We start from the raw sequence: 20,233 nt of genomic DNA, 5'->3' as shown, positions 1-20,233 counted from the left end.
AAGCAACGCTGCGTGTGCCAGCGGCGAGGAACGGCACGTTGCCATTGCAGGGCTTCACCCACTTTCCTCTCTCAACTCCAGCTTTTTCCCAGTTGCACCATAACAACGTGATTCCCTGGCCTTTGTAGGGGAAGCAGCTCTTTAACCTTAGATGTTCTTGGGAAAATCCAGATTTCACAGGAGGCTTTCATTGCCTTACCAAAGGATCAGGCTTTCAAGTATGTTCTGACTCCACTGAATAGAGGGGTGACACGCGCTACGTACATGTGCTTTATACACCCTGCGTGCCTTATAGGTGCCAGATTATAAATTCCACTGGGGGGGTGGAGGAGAAGAGGAGGCAAGTAGTGTGCATGTTCTTAGTGGCAGAGCAGTCTTTGACTAGTGTCATCCTTTCTGCAGTTGTTCTTAGATTGTTTTGGCTAAGGGAGGAAGAAAGAAAACTTCCTGAAACTTCTAAAGGAATTGGCAGGAAAAAGAATTAAATGTACTTGAGTTTTTAAAAATGAGTCCCTATGTACTTAAAATCGACATGAAACTTTTGCTTGGGCTGAAAAATACTTTTTTTTTTTTTCTGTTAAGATTAAAGCAAACAAACAAACAAAGCAGTTTGTCAGACTTAGTGCTTTGATCATCACTTGCTGATGTCAATACTGAAACCATAATATGATAGTGTGGATAAAGTAGAAATTGTAGAAGTGCTGCAAAGAAATACTGGAGAATTGTAGGGTTTTACAGTTCTTGGTTTTAGCCTGTTTGTCAGTCAAGCCAAAGTGATAAAACATTTTGCTAAACTAGGAATTTATTTGGTCATGTATTCAAGTCTTGGAGAATAGTTCATTAAAATTTGCAGTTTTGTGGCCATTACAGCTGTAGAATAAGTTAATAAAAGTGACTTACAGTGCTGACTGCTAATTTTTGACTAACAAGTTGTAATACTTGCTTATATGCTTCAGGGATTGTTTCTTCTTTAACGCAATTAGCATTTTTATGCTGAGGGAGGCATGTTTTTACTTAAAACATGAATTATTAACCAACACTAAATAAAATTTGATATATGCATATATGCCTTATTGCATGTTTTTTCAGGCAACTGATTTTTAGTTTAACAATGCCATGTATTGTCCGTAACTTTCACCAAAGTCAGGTGCTTTCTGCTTTCCATTGTCCTAAAGAAAATCAGTTGTGGGCTCTATACCCAAGCAAAGGCATTTTCAGTAGGGTGTTTTATATTTTCTGGTATGCTTTCCAGGAAATAAGGGTAAAATGAAGTGATAAACCTGACTCAGAATAAATCACGTTTAAATGAGAAAGCAGAGTGTATTGGAAGATTATTTAATTGAGTTCCTGAGCATCAGTTTTGGAACCAGTATTGTTTAATATTTTCAGTAATAGCTTTGGCATGAAATGTGTAGTATTCTGTTGAAATTTACTGATGATTCCAAGTTAGGCATTGTCAATAGAGGAGACAGATTGAATTCTTGGCCAGAAAGAGCGCAATAACATAGAGCATAGGAAAGCTGAAAAAAATAGTAAAAGGAGGGATGACATGATAGTACAGAATGTCAAATGATGCATTTGGGGAACAAAATGAAGATATCCCACTGTCATCTGGAAGTATAAATTGATCCAGGTAGGACTGTGATGTCTGTGTGATGCACCTGCAAATTGAGTCACAGATTGCCTTGCTGAAGGTACTTGCAGTAGGACCCCTGGGGTACTAGAACCCTGGTTTTTCTCTCCTGGTTAAGAAGCATGAATTATAACATATAAGGATAAATTCTAGGCTGCTTTTGGGCATATTATATTAGAGCATGTGTGTGATTTCCTTTTTGTATATTAAATGCCACGTTATAAGTTAATGGGCCCTTCAGAAATTGTTAAAATCTATAAATGTATGTGAGAAATAAGTGGTTAATTCTTATGCAATAACACCAGTATTTTCAAAGGTCACCTGGAGTGTTTTGACTTCAGGATGAATAGTTTTTGATGCTGTCTGATTGCTTTCCTTCTGAAAATCTACTTTGCATTTTACAGTTTCAGCATAAATTCCATACCCTGAAGATTTATAAAATCATGTCTCTTTTGAAAATTTTAACTATGTGTGTTCTTTACATGTGTTAGATGATGAAAAATATATTTCATCTCTTAGAATATCTTGCTAATCCGACTTTTATATTTTTATCTAATTTTGTTGTGCATTTCCCTAGCATGTAATAACTTCATTTTTAAAAGGACTAAAAATATTCACTGTAAATATAAACACATGCCTTAATACTTGACTTATGTCACATAGGAATGCAAGTATTCAGTGGAACATAAACACAACTTTTGATATATATTTTTAGATATAGCAAACTGGACCATTAAGCAGTGGAATAGTCACACATGGGGATTTACAAACATTAACATCTGCTGTGTTATTTGAATGCTATGGAAATATAGTGCAAGTGCAAGTAGGAATAATTACAAGTTAATGGCAGAGATCCAGGCTGGCTGTGTTATGAACTTGGACCAGCTCCGTGGTTTGCAGGAAAGGGCTGTGTGCTGCGAAGGCCTTTGGTGGTGGTGCCGCAGCAGTGGAAGCAGCAGCAGCCCTTGTTGACGGTGCTCCAGGGAGGCCCATGCCGGGGAGTCAGGAATAAGGGACTTTGTGGGGCTCGACTTGGTCGTTGTGCTCGTGAACGTGGCGCGTGTCCGGAGGAAGGGCCCTGGAAGGGCCAGGGTCTTCTCCAGGCCAGGCCTCATGTCCAAGGATGGTCTGCCTGGAGAAATGGCCGCTTGCCACAGCTGGGAATGCCAAACCCCTCCGGTGTCCCTGCAGGCCAGAGATGGGCTATTGGAGTTTGTCCTGGAGCTCCTTCTTCCACGGGGTTTCCCCCTCTGTTTAATGTATAAATGTCGAGAGGTGTTTTTTTAGTTTTTCTAGTTTCATTTTGATGCTCTATCTATGATAGACCAAGCACAACAAACTCCTTGACTGATGATTTCGCTCTCCAATTTCTTAATTATGAGACTGTTGCTATTATAATTAATTTCATTAGCCACTTCTCCTTTTTAGGAATCACTGACCTCTGGCAAATGCTTACCTTTTTATGAAATAAATATCTAGGATTTTTCAATCTTTTCACTCTCCAAGACCCTTGTGCATTTGTTTGTACTTTATGCATTTCCAGCTTGCTAAAATAGAAATATTTTAGTTGAAAATGCATGATTTTGTAGATAAATAAGATGTGATCAGTGGACAAGTTAGTTAGTCATGTTATGTTCCCTTTGGATTTGCTGCAGTCTTCATACTCAGCAAAAGCTAGACTGTAATTAGAAGCACCCTAAAGGCAACGTTTCCATCTGATCAGCTATATTAGGTCGTAAAAATGCCTGTTTTTCTCTACTAACATTGAATTCTTACATGCTGATAGCATCTTTTGGTCAAATCTATCCATTTCTGATGACTTCCTGAAATACTTTCTTCCAGGTATATCCAGTTGTAAGTCAGTAGTTAGGATTTTTAAAAATTTTATTGCTACTGTCTTGTATTTCACAGCATCATTTAAAAATATATATTTTGTAAACAACCAGATTGTTTCAGTGATCTATTTGATTGATTTTACTAATTTAGCATGAATTTAGACAACACTTTATTATCTTCTCTTGTCCAAAGTCTAGATGCCATGAACAGGATTTTCTGTTGGTGGGAATAGGATCGGGAATTTATTCCAAATGCTTCTGTTATTGTTAGTGCCTTTTTTTAAACAGTATTCTAGGTAAATAATGAGGAAATAAATGCAAGATGCTGCTCATAGTTTGTGAGATATTAATTGATAAGGTGGTTGGGGATAAATACTGGTGTTCCCAGGAATGTGGCTTTATTGGTCTATGAAAAGCTCAGTAGCTTCTGGGTTTTTTGTTTGTTTGTTTGTTTTTCCAACTACATCAGCTGGCCTAAGAAAAGACTCTGTGGTTCTCTGTCTCCTGAATACCATTATCTCAATTTTCCACTATCACAAGTCATATAATGTGTGAGTTCAGTAAAACTTATCTGAAATAGGAACGTAGACAGTTCTTAAACTTGTGTTCAGATAAGTTTTGATTCTATAAAGTACATCTTTTTTTTAATTACCTTTATTGAAATTCTGGCATCCTTGACAGCCCTGTATAGTGTTCATTTTTTCATAATACATGGAATTTCTTTAGGGCTCAGAAATTCTTATTGGCTTTCAGAAGATTAAAAGCCTCAGCTGTAGCCTCAAGTCTTTCTTCAATACAGTTGACATTTATTCCAGAGACAAATGGATCATCAAAGCATTTATCTTATTATTTTTCAATATCATCAATTCTCTTGAAGTATCCAGTATTGTCAGCAATTGTTCAATTCAGTCATTAAAACAAAGTAGAAAAATGAATGGAATTTGCTTCCACTGGGCTGTTTAAACAGTCCTATTCCCTCTAATAGCAGTTTAAAAAAACCCCAAATACTATCAGTGGACATCAGAGAACTCAAGTCTTTTGATACCCCAGAGATATGCAGCAAATCAGCTTAATCCCTAATACAGTTTGCTCTTAGAGAGATCCCTCTGTATTGAAAGGGGTATTTCCAACATCTGCAAAGCTTCTTTATGCCAAATAGGATCTATGCAGCCTAAACCACGAGTCTTAAGCGAAAATCTGAAAATACGTTGGAAGCATATGCATGTTGGAGTATAAGACTATTGGCCATCTGGTCATCATATGTCTGCTTTGCCAACTTGAATTGGTTTGTCAAGGTTTTCGGAGCTGCTTCTGAAGGATTAGAAAACATGACAAAAATGGAAGATTGCCACCAAGAGATGGGAAAGGTCTCAGGCCCCTTTTGACGCGTGTGTTTTCTCAGCCTTTAGCTGTAGCACAGAAGGAAGATGTAGGCTAAATGTTTGCTGCATCCTGCTGGACGGGCTCAGGACGGTGCCCTCTGGGTTTGCTGGCCTCGGTGCTCCTGGCAAAGGTGGGTCTGCTGGACCCCCCTGCCTGGGGTGTCCCTGAAAGCAGATTAAAAAAAAAAAAAAAAAAAAAAATCTTTGGAGTGGAATAATCCTGTTCCCCTGATGCCCTTAAGGTTTTCACTGAATATAGGTTTTATTTTTTTCTGTAGTCTTCAGTTTCAGCTTATCCACTGGAGTGGTGAGTGGTACTGATTGCTTAAGTATCTCAGCTTCCCACCACACTGGCAGTTTTATGTTTATACCTTTAATAACTTAGAGTGTTAATTCCTACCAAGAGTCTGCTTTTCCTGCCGATGCCACAGTGCCTCAGCCTGGCAGTGAGCCCTGCCATTCCCAAAATCCTTCCATGGAAGGATGGCAGCTGAGGTGTCTTCCATCAGGAGATTTATCTTGCCCATCTGTTCCCCAAGCATCCTCTGACTCAGCCCTGCAAGGTAGAAGGACCATTCCTGATGGCCTGTATTTCTTCCCTTGCTCTGAGGAATAGATCTGCAGTTGTCTGTGTGGAATAATCAGTTTTTTCCTCCTCTAATTTGGAACTGGTCCAAGTTCAAGACTAATGGGTAGTGCTAATGAAGTGGATTTTCTAAGGTCTGCAGCAAAATGAAAGTCCTTGTGAACCTTGAGGCTTAAAGGCACCACCTAATGATTCTGGTATGAAAAGCTGCAAGCTGGTTTCCTTGATGAGATTGGAAACATCCTGGAAATTGGTAGGACTGCATAGAGACAGGAATATTTGGTTCCCTATTGTTTTCTTGTATCTTTCCTGAAATTAGTGGGGTGTTTGAAGGAGCTGGAGGCTGTTGGAACAATATGTAAGCAGAGATTCTGATGCTCGTTGTTGCTCAAGGCCTACTTTTGTTACAGTTGGGTTTCTTAAAGATATCAGCCCCACGAGTATTAGATTTTAAAAAAAAAACAAACAAAACTCTAAATCCTCAGTGTCACATAAGTTCCATTAGTGACATTAGATCATGCACTCTGTACTGTCTGTGATTTTTTTTTTAATACAAATATGTCTTAAAAGCATAAGCACAGAGATACTAAGCTACTTAACTAGCTAGAAAATTAAGACTGAAGATAGATATTTTAAGTGCTCTAAGTATGGGGGGGGAAAAAAAAAAAAGGAGGTCGGGAGATGAGGGAACAAATGCTAAAACCGTAGAATAAGTAGATAAGTCATTAGTACAGGCCAGCTCTCCCATAGGCGGAATCTTCCCTACTCTAAATGTTAAGCCCTAGAAATGTCTTAAAAATAATCAAGAAGGAAGTTACACAAATGCCGTAGAAAAAGGATAAAAATGCATATTCCTTTATTTAATGTAATTGCATCTTTGAAAAAAAAAATCTCTGATACCAGAATTCATTGGTTTTACAGCACAGTGGTTATAACAATTACTTCATTAAAGATTGTAACTTTTAATAACTTAATATGCTTGCAAATCAGTACATCATTTGGAAAGAAATTGTTATTGAGAAATAGAAAATAAGTTAGTTCACTTTGCAGGAACTTTTAAAAACATTTTTGCACCACATGATTTAATAAACAGGTGCAAGAGTTCCACTTATTAATGCATGGGCACTTTGTGTAGAAATCAATTTAAAATTATGAATGTAAAAGGCCAGATTCTCTTTTCATTTTTTTTTTTAAATCTGTAGAACTTTTCTTAATGTTAAGTCATTGCAAAGAGTTTTTATTGATACTAGGCACCTATCCTGCAAAGAGCACTGTTAAAATAAGGTCCTACATGGATATTGTGCTCTCAGGACAATTCCATATATATGGGGGAATGGTTTTGTGTTAACTTCTTTTCATGATCAGAGACTCGCAGTATTTTTTAGCTGTATATCGATTTTACAGAGTTTGGGGAGCAGGAACAGTACTGTGTGTACTGTGCAACTTGGACCAGCTGAGCGGCGCTAAATGTGATGGTAGTGTCTAGTACCTGCTGCTGTTACCTGAAAGAAAAGGTTTTATAATATAGCTTTTAAAAATTCCTAAGTTTTGAATGGTACTTATTGCCTTGGATAGCTGCAGAGACTAGAGAACACTTCAGGGAAATAGTCAAAGTTAATGGCTTTTAGATTAACTTTGTGTGTTAATACTTGGGAAGGGGAGAACTCTTGGGAAGGGCCACTATACTAATTTGTGTAGGCTGATTAATGCAGGAAATCTTTTCCTGATGTATCCTCAATTCAGAATTTCCTCAGTATCATTAATTCAAGCTTTTAGTATCTTACTCAAATTTGTAGAATCAACAAGTATTTAAAATGAACAACAAAAAATGACATGGATATTACCTGGGGAATAGGCTGTTGAATATTATCTGTGCGTGAAAAAGGAACATTGTGCTCAATGGTCTGTCTGAATCTAAAGCCGTTTGAGTGGGTGTCAGTGGGTAATTAAGTGTCCGAGTACCTGCCAAGCCTGGTGTGTCCCGAATCCTCAGCTAGATTTGTTGTTGCTGCTGTTTTTGCTTGTCGAGTTATGAACTGCGAGCCACGAAGCCAACAGACATGTCAATAGTTCAGTGAAGTGTGATACTGTAAACAGCCTCTTGTCTCTGCAGAGACCTACTAATATTAAAAGGATGATTGATGCCTCCAGCATACAAATACAGAAATTAGAGGTGATGAGTCTTGTGTTTCGTAATGATTTCATCTGTTCTTGAAAAGGGGGAGTTGATTTTTGTATTAATCTGATCCTTTCCGTGGCAAATTAAAAAGGTTATTTAAATTCCTCAAAAGACCCACTCCTGAACCGCAAATTCTTTCATCGTTTGCCCCCCTTCCATTGCAGGTGATCACAGTTCAAGTTCCTGCTCACCTAACGGAGCGTGGGACTTGCTTTGGGCCGTTGCCCTCCCTTGTGGGGCTTCTGTTGTCTTCCCCAGGGTTAGTTCACATGTGGCTTCCTGAGGAGCAGAGTCATCTTCAGCAGCTGCCACAAGAATAATCCTTGTTGCCTTCTGCTCAGCTTCGTATTAAGGCCTCTGTGGGTCAAGTGATAGGCATGTAAAATTCACCTGTATATTGAATGAAATTTCCTCTGCAAACAAGCTCCTGTGGAGAAACAATGCTTGTAAATGAGCTTTTTATCTCTTGTGATTAATCTTCTCTGCATGGCTCAGTATGAGTTATCTGACTTTTTTGGAGATGAGGTAACTCATTTTTATGGTTTGTTTTGTAGATCTTTGTTGACAGGGCTTTGTGGCACAGTTTATATGACGTTACAAAGAAAAGCATCTTGTGGGGTGATATATAGAATATATGCCCTGGTGTAAATGATGTGCGTTCAGAAAATTATCACAATTCTTAAATTGTTGCTAAACCTAATAGTATCAGTATTTCTTCTATCTTACAAAGTCAGAAATGTAAACAAATATATTTTAATTAAAAACGGTGTTAAAGTAATACACTGGAAAATTGCATCCATAAACACATTCACTTGAAAAATTACAATATTATGGAAGTTTCAGAGAAGACTTTTGTTCATCATCTAATATAAATCACTTTGCTAGTTGTAATGATGTGTGTTAGAGATTGTTTTTAGAAATAGCTTCTGTTAAACATAAAACTCCTCTGGTGCTCTGGGGCCAAGGGGATGTTTGAAGGACCTGCCCAGGAGACATGGGCTGTGCCAAGCCTGTGGGCACCAGTGGGGTCTGGGATGACCCTCCACCTTGTGCCCTTAAGTGACTGCAGGATCCCATGTGTGCTGGGAGAGCCTGTGGGAACCCACATTTGGTTATCTGGTCCCTGTGACTTTAGGTGTTCTATTTTGGTGGTTTTTGTGGTTTTGTGTTTTGTTTTGTTCATGTAGCTTCAGCCATGATCTTATGACAAAATTATGAGAAAAGGAGTCAGGAAGAAAAATCTTAGCTGCTGCTTATGCTGGCAGCCCTTGGCTTCGGTAGCGCGGTAGTTCCCATGCTGTGGTTGCATCAGTGGTTTGGAAAACACTGCAGAACTTGTGAGGATCTTGCAAGGGTAAACTCTCTTTGGAAGAAAGAGAAAACAAGATGTACATGGGAGTGCAGAGCCCTGGAACAGGCTGCCCAGAGAGGTGGTGGAGTCTCCTTCTCGGGAGATCTTCCAAGCCCACCTGGATGCTGCCCTGTGCCACGTGCTCTGGGCGTCCTGGCTGGAGCACGGGGTTGGACTGGATGATCTCCAGAGGTTCCTTCCAACCTCAGCCATTCCGTGAGCGCAGTTGGCAGCAGGTGCCTGCCCTAGGACAACGGAAGGCCCATGTCCTGCTCATGCCACCCTGCTGCCCAGGACAGTGACGCCACTTGCCAGGGAGCTCAGGTCCGCCTGGCTGGCGAGCGGCTCTGGCTTCCTGGGTAGTGTAGGGGGAGAGAAGGAAGAGCAGCCCTGCCGGGGCCACTGCCACCCTGAGGCATTTAGAGAAGAAGCCGGAGATGTTTATTTGCTTCCCTCACTTCAGAGCACTGAGCCTCTGGACAGGGACCTCCCTTGCCTTGGTGGGGATTCCAGGCAATAGAGCTCCGCATGCTGCCTACACCTACACAAACTGCTCCTACTCGGACCCTGGCTGTGAGAAATCATGTTGGGCACCTGCTTTTCTGTTTATGTGCTCAGTTTGTTCCAAAGAATAACAGCTAACAGGCTAGCAAGGATATGCTGAAAAGTAGTTCTTTTCTTTTCTTTTCTTTTCTTTTCTTTTCTTTTCTTTTCTTTTCTTTTCTTTTCTTTTCTTTTCTTTTCTCTTTTTTTTTCAATTTCTGAGTACTACATAGCTTAAGGTTCTATAATTATGTATTTGATTACTTGCATAAAACACAACCGTTTATTGCATTTCCTGTTATCGTTTACTACTACTTATAGAATGACTGAGAAGTGCATCGAGTATCCTGTGCACAGAGACTTGGTGGAGACCTATTTTCCTGTTAACTCTGAACAGTGTTTCAGACAGGACTTAATGCATTAAAATGTAAACGCAGTGAGCATGTACAACTTTGCCCTGTCAGTTCCCTGTTGTCTTGATAAATGATGGCAATACTTGAACAATGCTTGAATGTGCTAAAGATGAACACAGAGCAAAAGTGAATTAAATACTTCTTGTTAGAATTAAAGAGGCCTAAGGATGATCTTCTTAGGAAAAAAAAAAAAAAAAAGTGGTATATACTAAAGGAAGATATATTTACATCTATCAAAAGATGCTCTGTTAGCTCATCCTATTTTTCGCTACTATTCCATAGCCTGTGAATGATGGTTTGAAAAATGCTGCATATATAAAGCTGAAGCTTGACCTATGTTCAAGCAAAACCAGTTGAAGTGCTCTGTATTAATTGTCCTGCTGTTTCTCCACAGCAGCTCCACTGAAATGGGTTAAAACTGGCAGATTTCCTGAGGTAAAATGGAGCATACATTTTATCTATATCATCTTTTTTTAATAAGCTCTCTCCAGGTTCTTATAGTACACATACATTTTATCATTCTGGAACCACTTTACCTGGAGTACTTGCTTCTCGGTTGGGCCCGGAGCTGCAGGCCCCGCAGTGTCTCCTCGCTGAGCAGCGTTGCCACCCGCAGGCCGGGCCTGCTGCCTCCTGTTCAACCCGGTGAAACTCGGGTTGCTTCCCACTTGCCGGTTTCGCCCGTAACGAGGTGTCCGGCACGTAGGGGTTTCCATAATAGCTGTCCTAGGTAAATGATAGGTGGTTAGGTGTCTTACATATTTAATAGTCACAAAAAAAACACTTTAGGATGTTGTGGTGGAAGAAGACACTGCTAGGTCAACAGCTTTGAAAGAAAGCGGTGTCACTTGCTTTGGTTGAACTGGGGACTGATGGTTGATCTTGTCAATCATTAGATGAACAAAGATGAGCAGGGGACACCTGGCAACTTTCATACCTGCCTCACTGAGGAAAGAACTCATTAATATTGAGTCAAGCCAAGATGCTGCTTCCATATCGCATCAGCATAGTTACATTTATGTTGTAATTGCTTGTGGAATTAAGTTATCTTTTCTCTTTTCCCCTATTTTTTTTCAATTTGTACCATCTCTAGTGAAAGGAAAACTGTTAGACTGGAGTGTTGCTTACCTAAAAATACATAAGATATGAAGCACTACACATTTTTTCCCAGAGGACAGCAATCACTAAACTTTTAAGATGTAAATACTGTGAGTTTCAAGGGTGCTAATGCCTGCTGGCCCATACAAGTTGGGATAGGATTTGACATGTAAAACAATGGACACTAATGGGTATTCAAGAACAGCAGGAAGCCAGAAGTGTCCCAGGCATTCCCTCATCCTTGAATGATTTTTCTGTGCCATGGGCTGTAAGAAAACCTCTGCGTGTTGTGGCATTTGTGCATGTCATCTTCTCATAAATATGTAGTTGAGTTAAACTGAGTTAAAATGAATTTAAATCCCATTTTGGATTCCGAGCTGCATGTGTGCTCCAGAAGCCTGCGGTGGCTCTGAGGTGCTGGGATCGCAGCCTAAGTTGGTAGCCAGACTGAAGACACTGTTTGTTCCTTTTGTTTTTCTGTTCAGTAGGACTCTGAATTGTTGGTGTGCAAGTTCTGAATTGATGTCTCTAGTGGTTTGCTAACCTGAGCATGAAAACTTGCAAACATGTTTCCTGGGTAGGAGGAATTTATATCCAGGCTAAATGTTGTCCTTAACATGTGTTTTGATGTATGCATCTCTGCAGCAGCAAGCTCCCTTTCTATAACCAACACTGTTTGCCACGTGTTATGGATGACTGTGTTCTCTGCAGATGGAAAGATGCAGGTGATTTAAGCTCGGAATCTTAGCATGAAATGTGTCTACATACACTCTGGCTTATTTTAGCCATGAAACGGTGCTATTCCTGGAATTAGGGAGGCAGTAATATTCAGAGAGGTTTAGCATTGCCTGCCAACTTTGGATGCTACCTAATATGAATTAAATCAACTTAACCTCTTTATTAGAGCTGACGAGTCTGGTTAAAGCTGCAGTCACTTTAGGTCACACCAAAACAGATTACATTCAGCTTCCATTAAATAAAAAACGGATTTGAAGTTTTTAGCAATTACAGGAGTCCTGGAAGAGAGGCCCTAGCCTTGGATGAATGTATTAGGGGAGATGACTTTTGTATCTACCCTTCTGGAGTAATATTCTGATTGATGCCAGATTAATACTTAATTTAAAGACACCCACTTTCTATTAAAGGCTTCTGGAAGATTATTAAGAGAGGGGAGGAAAAAAAAAAAAAAGAGAGGAAATCTTTTCCTGAAGGAAGTCCTGAATTAGAAGCTAAGAGAAGCACACTTGGAAAACAGAAACTGAAGATGGAAACCAGATTCTTGTATGCTGCAAAATTATCTCAAATCTTTGCAACAAATCATCCTTGGTTTTACAGTTCTTTACAGCCTATAGGAAGTGAAGCTTTGTGATGTATAAAACTGGAAAGTTAGTAGTAATTTAAATATGCCAATATTAAATAACACAGCGTATCTCATCTAGCTATTTTAATTTTCCACTCCATTAACCATTTCGTACCGTAATCCATTTAGTTTTAAGGTTTGATATACTATAGAATTTAAATAGAGAAAAAAGGAAAAAATATTTTTGCTGTTAAGGAAACCTATCAGTTTGGGCCATGCAACAGCCAGGGTTTCAGTCCGCTGTAAAATTTCCCTGGGAGTTAGTTGGGATCTACAAGGGGTACAGAGGCTGGCAGTCTGATTGTTGGGGAAATAGTTAATTGACACTTGTAGGATTATATTTCAGCCAAACCACAGCTACTACTGCAAGCTACCTGCAAACTTGGGAAGACACGGATGCCTAGTGCTGCGTTTGTTTCCCTTGGGAAACATTTTTGGCAATTAATAACCTTTTGAAATCATATTTCTCCCAACCCTAAATGCTGTGGTTGAAATTGCTTCTTCAGTGAGCATGGAAAATAGCTGTTTTGGGAAAGTAAACTTGGACTATATGTTCCTTAAAAGGCATGTGGGGTGAGTGTCCAGAAGTTCTGCAGTGTTTCTGTTGACTGTTTTTGGATGGCCAGAGATGTTCAGGTTAGATGCATGTTAGAACTGATGCCTATTTATGTGACATACATGTTTATGTGAAGGAATTCCAGAGTTCATATTGGTGCTTCAAACACCTCAGTATTTCAGCCAGTTGGAGCAGGCAGGGTCCATAGTGCTGTTTGTTCGTTGTAGTGCCTGGAAAGGCTTTGCAGAAACAAGGGGCTCCCTGTCTGCTTGTTGGGTGCTATTGCACAGGGCTCGTTCCAGCCCTGTGAGCTCAGAGCAGTGGATACCATCCTGTTTTAGCTTCTAGTTTTTTTTTTTTTTTAATGAGAGAATAACCAAAAAATGCAATGTTTTCATGGATTTTTCCTTGGGTTTAATTTTCCATTGCATTTGTGCAGCCTTGCTTAGAATAGCTTCCTTATTTATAGACCCTGAGTAAATGCTTCTGATGCCCAATGTGTCATAAACTGCAAAAGTCTAATCCAGTTTTCTTTCTACCTGCCTCAGTTTCATACCAGTTCTGTTGCTGTGCTGCCTGTGGGCCTCACGATACACCTACAAATAGAGCCAAGCAACTAATCTTGTAGCTGATGTAACCATTGACTTCACACATTCAAATGTTTTGCTTCATCTGAGCCATGAGGAGTTCGTTCCATGCAAGCAGGCAATGTATGTGTACCCTCCTCCGTGCTTGTTTAGTCGGGTTATTCCTATGGGAACACGTCCCAGAACAAACCAGCTTCCCTCCACCAGTGTCGCTGCAGCTTTATGAGCTGGAAGAAGTTAGGGCGAAGAGGGTCAAGTGCAGAGAGGTGGTTGGTGAGAAGTATTTCTTGCCCACGTTGTCTTTAGTTTTGCCCCCTGCTCACCTGTGATTTCCGCAGTATCTGCATCCCTCGGGGAGGAGGCCGGGATGTCCAGTTCTTCCTGTGCTCTGTGCTGGATAACAGCTCTGACCCGTCACATCCTCACGTGCTGCAGAGCCAGCTGGGGCACAGCCAGCATGACCCCAGCCCTCCCGAGGACGGCTCTACCGAGCAAAAATGATTTTTATTCAGTGTTTACTGAATCGTGAACCAAGAAGGATTTCCCTTTAGATTTTCTCTCATTTTTCTCTTGTCCTTGGAGTCATTTATAAGAATATTTGCACAAAATAAATGACAGGTGAAAGATTGTGTGCTCAAAGTAACTGTGAGAGTTTAAAGCGCTGAACGTATGATAATCAGCTGGCAGGCAAAATTTAAACTGGGAGATAACTGTAGATGATTAAAATACAGTACTAGAGGGGATTGAACTCTGCATATAGTAGTACTTGTGTAGGATTTAGTAAATTAGCAGATAAAAATTTTCTGCTACCTTTTTTCCCTGTGAAATAAAAATCTGACCTACTTGTTTTTTAAAAGAAAAAAGTATTTTCATTATCTTATTAGAGAAACTAATTGTGAAAGAAAAATAGCTTTGATCCAAGGACTAACTTAAGAGGCAATATTTTCTAAGTATTGAAGTTTGTATTAATACCTGCAAACAAAAGAAAAATATCTGTTCTTGCTTTTGGTTAAAATGGGAAAACATAATAACATGTGCACAGAAATAACATTCAAAGGAAGGAGGCAATTAATTCTTTGTTTATTTGATTGTACAAAAAAAAAAAAAAAGGAAAAAAAGCCCTAAGTTAATCAAGCAGGCTAAATAAATTTTGGAAAAATTAGGCACTGCAGTGACAAACTTTGCCATGATACTTTTTGCCAAAACGATACAATCTATACGTAATACTGTATTCAAAATAAAGGACAGTGTTTACTGGGGTGAGAGAGAGAGCAAGGTCCTTCAGGCCATCAATGTCGCTGGTGACATTAGTGAGCTCTGCGCAGGACAGCAGCAGGAAGCACCCTGAGCAGCTATTTAATAACAAAATGTCAGGTGTGATTTCTTGGGAATTGGGTATAGTTTTATTTACGTATGTATTTTTTTTCCCCCCTTGGAGGTTTGTAGTGATTCTCTACTTCCTGGTGCCTGAGCTAAAATGTGTCTATTAAGTTACTTGCTGTGCTCTTTTCAGTATCTCTTAGAGGAAGTCAAAAAATTTAAAAAGATGCTTGGTTCATATGTATGATGCCTATAATTATGGAAGAAATATATATCACATCCATAGAATAATGATTACCAAATTATCTAGGTGCCATTTAAAAATAATGTATCCTTAGAATACATTGTGATACTTGTGCTAGTTTAATGGTATTTAAAATTGGCCAATACATTAGAGACTGTTTAACCAGGTAGGTGCAATTTAAGATCAAACTTTTGACTGGTGTGTTTAAATGTAATCCATGAAGTGATAAATACCTCACTAATTAGCATTAATGTAACATGATTACAAAATAAACATTTGATTTAGTACATTTAAATCTCAATGCAGTAAACTACTGAACCAATTAGTAAATAAGTGCTGTTAATGCCGACCTTTAGATGAGTCATTTGTGTTGTATAAAGGGAAGATGTTTATACTTAAAGCCCCAAATAAAACACTATCCCTAGCTATAGGTGTGGAAGCTAAATAGCTTAATAAACAAACTAAGCCTTGAAAATAGCTTTCCAGCCGGACTTGGAGGTTTTATTTTTCATGCAGGTTTGCCGGCACCTGCGGAAGGCGCCTGGTGCTGCGAATCCTCTGGAGCTGCCCGGGGCCATGGGCAGCCCCACAGCCCTGCCCGTCACCTGGTGCTCAGAGACAGGTGGAAATGTAAAAACTCCTGCCTGGTTAATTAGCTGGTAATTTGGATCTGCTGCTCAGTATGATTTTTGGAAGTCTTTCCTATGAATAGATGGAAGACTCGCTGAAAAGGACCATTTTGAGGACTATTTTTCTGCCTTCCTGGGTGATGGTTCTTCTGTTTTGCTGCTCTGTGTGTGGGGTGGATGGGTGTGAGGTCTGGATGGACAGCAGGGAGCTGCTGCCTTGGGAGCACAGCGGTGCAACATGCCGTGGGATTCCTGGGAGGCACCGTGTACTCTTGAGCATCCCAGGCGGAGGCCTGGTTTTCCGTTTTACCTGGATTGTTGCAGCCCAAGTTTCACTGCCTGTTCCCATTTCCCAGCTGTCCCTTTGCAAGTGGTCCTGGAGCTGCACGTGGCAGGTTCCCCGCGCAGCCGCGGGCTCTCGTGGCCGCCCTGCGTGTGGGCACGTTGGGGAGCCGGCCCGGCGAGTCCCTGAGTGCCTGGTCACAACCTGCGGGTCTGGCCCACAGAGAGCGGTCTGTGCTGTGAAACAGGAGGAGCAAATTCTTCCTTTTCCCCAATGTGTCACCTTAACGGGGCAGTGAGCTGGAAAGCTGCCAGGGAAAGCAAATTCCCAAATATAACATCTGGGAATCACTGCTGAAACTTGTCAGCATGCACTTTACTTACAGTGAAAGTATGTCATAGTCTTTATGGTAGTAGACGAAACAGACCCAAAGCTCATCTCTTACCCTTCGTGGTTTTTTTTTAGGACAGGTACATAAGCTACATATAGGATGTCTGCAGTCACCTTTTAATTTAGTCCTTTCTTGATTCTGAGTTGATAACCTAATCTTTGCCTAAAATTCAGCCTTTACCTCCTGGCTCAGAGAATGGAGGGGTAGTGGTGTTTTTGTGGTGGCTGTTTTGTTGTTAGGGCAATGCACAGAACATTCTTTTCAAGATCCTGAACTAATCTTGCTTGCAATTGCTGCTACTGCAGATACCAGTAGTTGCTTGAAGAAAATATATAATTGGATTTTGCACAAAGCCAAGTATTTTCTAAGCTTTTGAACCAACTTTCTCCCACCATGTAAGCTCCACAGAGCAGCCACACAATTGGAACAGACAAAGCCATTTTACACTGCTTCAGTCCTACACTGGGAGCCGCTCAGAAAGATTGCAGGAACAGCCCATATTATCTCTCAGTACACAAAAAGCCTCCTTGGAAGACTCTTACTCTTTTTATGAAGCCTTCTTCATTTCTCTTGGCCTAAAATGCATTCAGAGCTGTAAAAGAAATCTTTGCTGTAGTGCTTGTTCTCTGCCTAGCTCTTAGCACAGAATGTGTTTTGATGCTCTGCTATAAGGCATCTTGTTTAAGCTTTTTATTTTGCAGTAAGATTTTAATCAGTTAACTGTAGCAGCTAATTGAATAGAAAAAGAGAGAGCAGTTCTTCGGAACAGCTTATCTGGGCTACCAGTGTCACTGGCAATACTAAGTGTAGCTATAAATAAATTAAAGCTCTTTTGAACAGAAAGTCAGTCCCAAAGGGCATTATCTTTGTTGTTATGAAGCATGATCTATTCTATAGTGACTCAAAAGCTGTACCAGGGAATATATGATTAGCTGATCCCAAGGCTGGGATTGTGTGTCAGCCCAGGAGCTCCTGGGAGAGCTCTGCTGGTTTCTGCTGCGCAGAGCGCGGGGTGGCCGAGCGAGGCTCTGTGCTCGGGGGACAGGCCCTGCCACGGGCTGCAGAGCTTCCCTTGTGCTCTCCCAGCACAGCTTCCCCTCGAAGAAATCCTGCAGTCTTTGGGACGCTGATAGCAGCTCACTCTACACATCTGGAACTGGCTGTGCTTCAAATGTGCACGACGTAGTCACAGCCCCGAAGGTGACCCGTACAGTGCTCAGCTGTTTGTGCCGCTCTGTGAAATCCTGTTCTGCAGTTGCCGTTTTCCTACTTGTTCTTCAGTCCAGTCTCAGGTGTCCTGTGAGTGAATCAGGAGCTGGGGAGGTAAAGAGTTCCTGCTAAAAATGTGTAAAGTGTTCAAGGATTTCCACTGAATCTCTTAAGGAAATAAGCTAAAAGAGAAGCTGTTTAATGAGCTCTGGAATGGATTTGGGGAACCAAATGTTTTTGCATCTAGGAAAAAAAATATTTAGTTTAAAAGTCATGTGGATGTGCTGAGGATTTCTTGACTGATAATGGTTCTGTGGATCAGGTAAAAAAAAAAAAATTAAAAGAATTGTCTTGTGAGAATTTTTCTTTTCCAACTTGGTTTTTATGCTGGAGACAGAATCAGCACTAACCATTGCTATTGAATACCTTTCTTTATCACTTTTATGGAGATCACTTCTTAGCTTTTCCTTAACTCTCCAAAATAATAAACTATTTAAAACTGATATGTGCTGCAAAAACAAACAAAACGAAATGTTTCAGTGCTTACATGAGATAACTGCATTCGGTACAAACATAACAGTCATTGCCGTCCTTGAAACAAAATTGAGCCGGGCCCCTGGTATCTCGTGGCTGGTGCTGACATGGATTTAGTTGTAGCACAGGTTGGTATTTACCTGCGATCAGAGAGTGGCTCAGGCAGCTTTTCTGCAGTCACAGAAGGCTTTGTCATTCTGACAGTGACAGAAGCTGGGTCATGAAGTAATTTAAGCAAGGTAGTTAAATTACATGGGTAAATGAAGAATACCATAAAATCATTTTCTACATGAGCAATTTTATACACATTGTTTTGTATCATTAGGAGTCCAAAAACATGCTTCATCAAAACAGCTTAGAACTGCTGGCTAACAGAGGTCTTAATAGAAGTATTGCTTGAAGTCATATCAGAGAATCATAGTTTTTAGTTTGTTCTGCTTTAAGTATATTAGTAAGGTAGGTTTGTGTGTGGGAATAAATGTACTAGGAAAGGAAATTTATAATACAGTGTTTTGTCAGGAAACACTTTCTAAGAACAAAAGGTAGAAGAGACCTAATGGCCAAATATCTTATTTTCAGGATATAATATTAGAAATTTAGCATATTTCAAGCATCACTATGACTCGAAAATGTATTACTAAAGAAACTGAAATGTCAGAATAGCAATTTTGTATCTTATTTGAAATTGTTCTTGATTGCTGGAATATCTGTCTTAAGAGTTAAGTTTATTTAAAAACTCAAGGTTCAGAGGATGCTGGCAAGTTATGGCCAAAGACCAACATTGGCAGTTGGCCAGGCCCTCCAGGAGGAAGCATCAGTTTGTCTTGGGTATTGCTTGGTGAAGGTAATTTTGACCCTGCATAGTGTAAGAATTTTCTTACTGGATTTTGCTGTTCTTAGTGGTATTTTAATGCTCTGCATCTTATCTCTAGCTAGTGGAATAGGCATCAGTGCTGATGACTTGAGAGATGATGTTCTATTGCGCGCAGCTGGGACGTTGAAGCTCACCTGTGTTTCTGAGGGCCTTCACACAGGGAATGCGTCTCTAATGCTTGAATATTGTAATAGTTCTGGCTCCTGAAGCCATCTAATTGTGCTTAGAGACCATTTTGTTCAGTATATACTCAAGGCATAGCTGAATATTGGTTTAAAAGTTCAGTTACTACGTTCAAGCAAATTATAACCTTATTGAGATCCAAAAATTCAATAGAATTAGATGTCATTTTAATGAAATGTCACTTTTTCATTTTTTTGGTCCATCTGCTCTTTATTTAGAATTGTAGCAGAAAGCCTTTTTTTTTTTTTTTTTTTTTTTAATAAAAAGCTGAAGGAGGGGGAAGCAAGAACACCAGGAGCTCAGTCTGAATAGCTTTAAGGACATTTTTCTATGTAGTCTTTCATTCAGCAGTAGAACAAAATGGTCTGTGTCATATTGACATTCCGTTAGCTTAAATCTAAATTAAATTAAAATTGAGAGAACTGCTTGTACTGCATATGATGAAATATAGTGTCCTTAATCTATAAAAATGGATATTGTGGTTTCCATATACATTGATGAAAGGTAGTAGGTTTAAAAAGGTTCTTCACATAACTAGCTGATAAAAATTTCATGTGGAAAGTGGAATTGAGTCTCAGAAATAAAATTGAATAAAATAAAACAGCTGGAATTTTAAAACTACTTTTAAAATATCCTGGCAGGTAATGAAAAGTGCAACAGTAGATCTAGTCAGCTATGGGTTAAGCTGGCAGCAAATGAACAGCAACTAGTGAAGGCAGAGAAGAGTAAGGCTTCAGTAAGAGCAAAGCTCCCTGCTGAGCGTGCATGTCCTGGTGCCACGGGTGTGATAACGGTCCCCAATGTGGTGCTTTCCATCTAAAGGTACCAAAGTGCTTTGTACAGCTCAGGGACTTGGCCGGAGCGAGGATGCTCTGGCGTTTCCCCACACAGGCAGCAGTGCAGAGGAGGGCCGGCCGGTGAGCGCTCCGAGGGGCACAGCATTGGGAACGGCCCTTTGGCAGCTGCGGATCCAAAGGGAGTAAGGGATTTTCAAGATTAAAATTGTGCTGTCTATGGAATCCAGAACAGCAGGTTGTGTTTAA

The sequence above is a fragment of the Tinamus guttatus genome, unplaced genomic scaffold (assembly GCF_059628265.1).
Source record: "Tinamus guttatus ecotype Peru unplaced genomic scaffold, ASM5962826v1 Tinamus_guttatus_pri_ptg000227l, whole genome shotgun sequence".
In the NCBI taxonomy this organism is placed as follows: domain Eukaryota; kingdom Metazoa; phylum Chordata; class Aves; order Tinamiformes; family Tinamidae; genus Tinamus; species Tinamus guttatus.
This window is presented reverse-complemented; position numbering follows the sequence as displayed.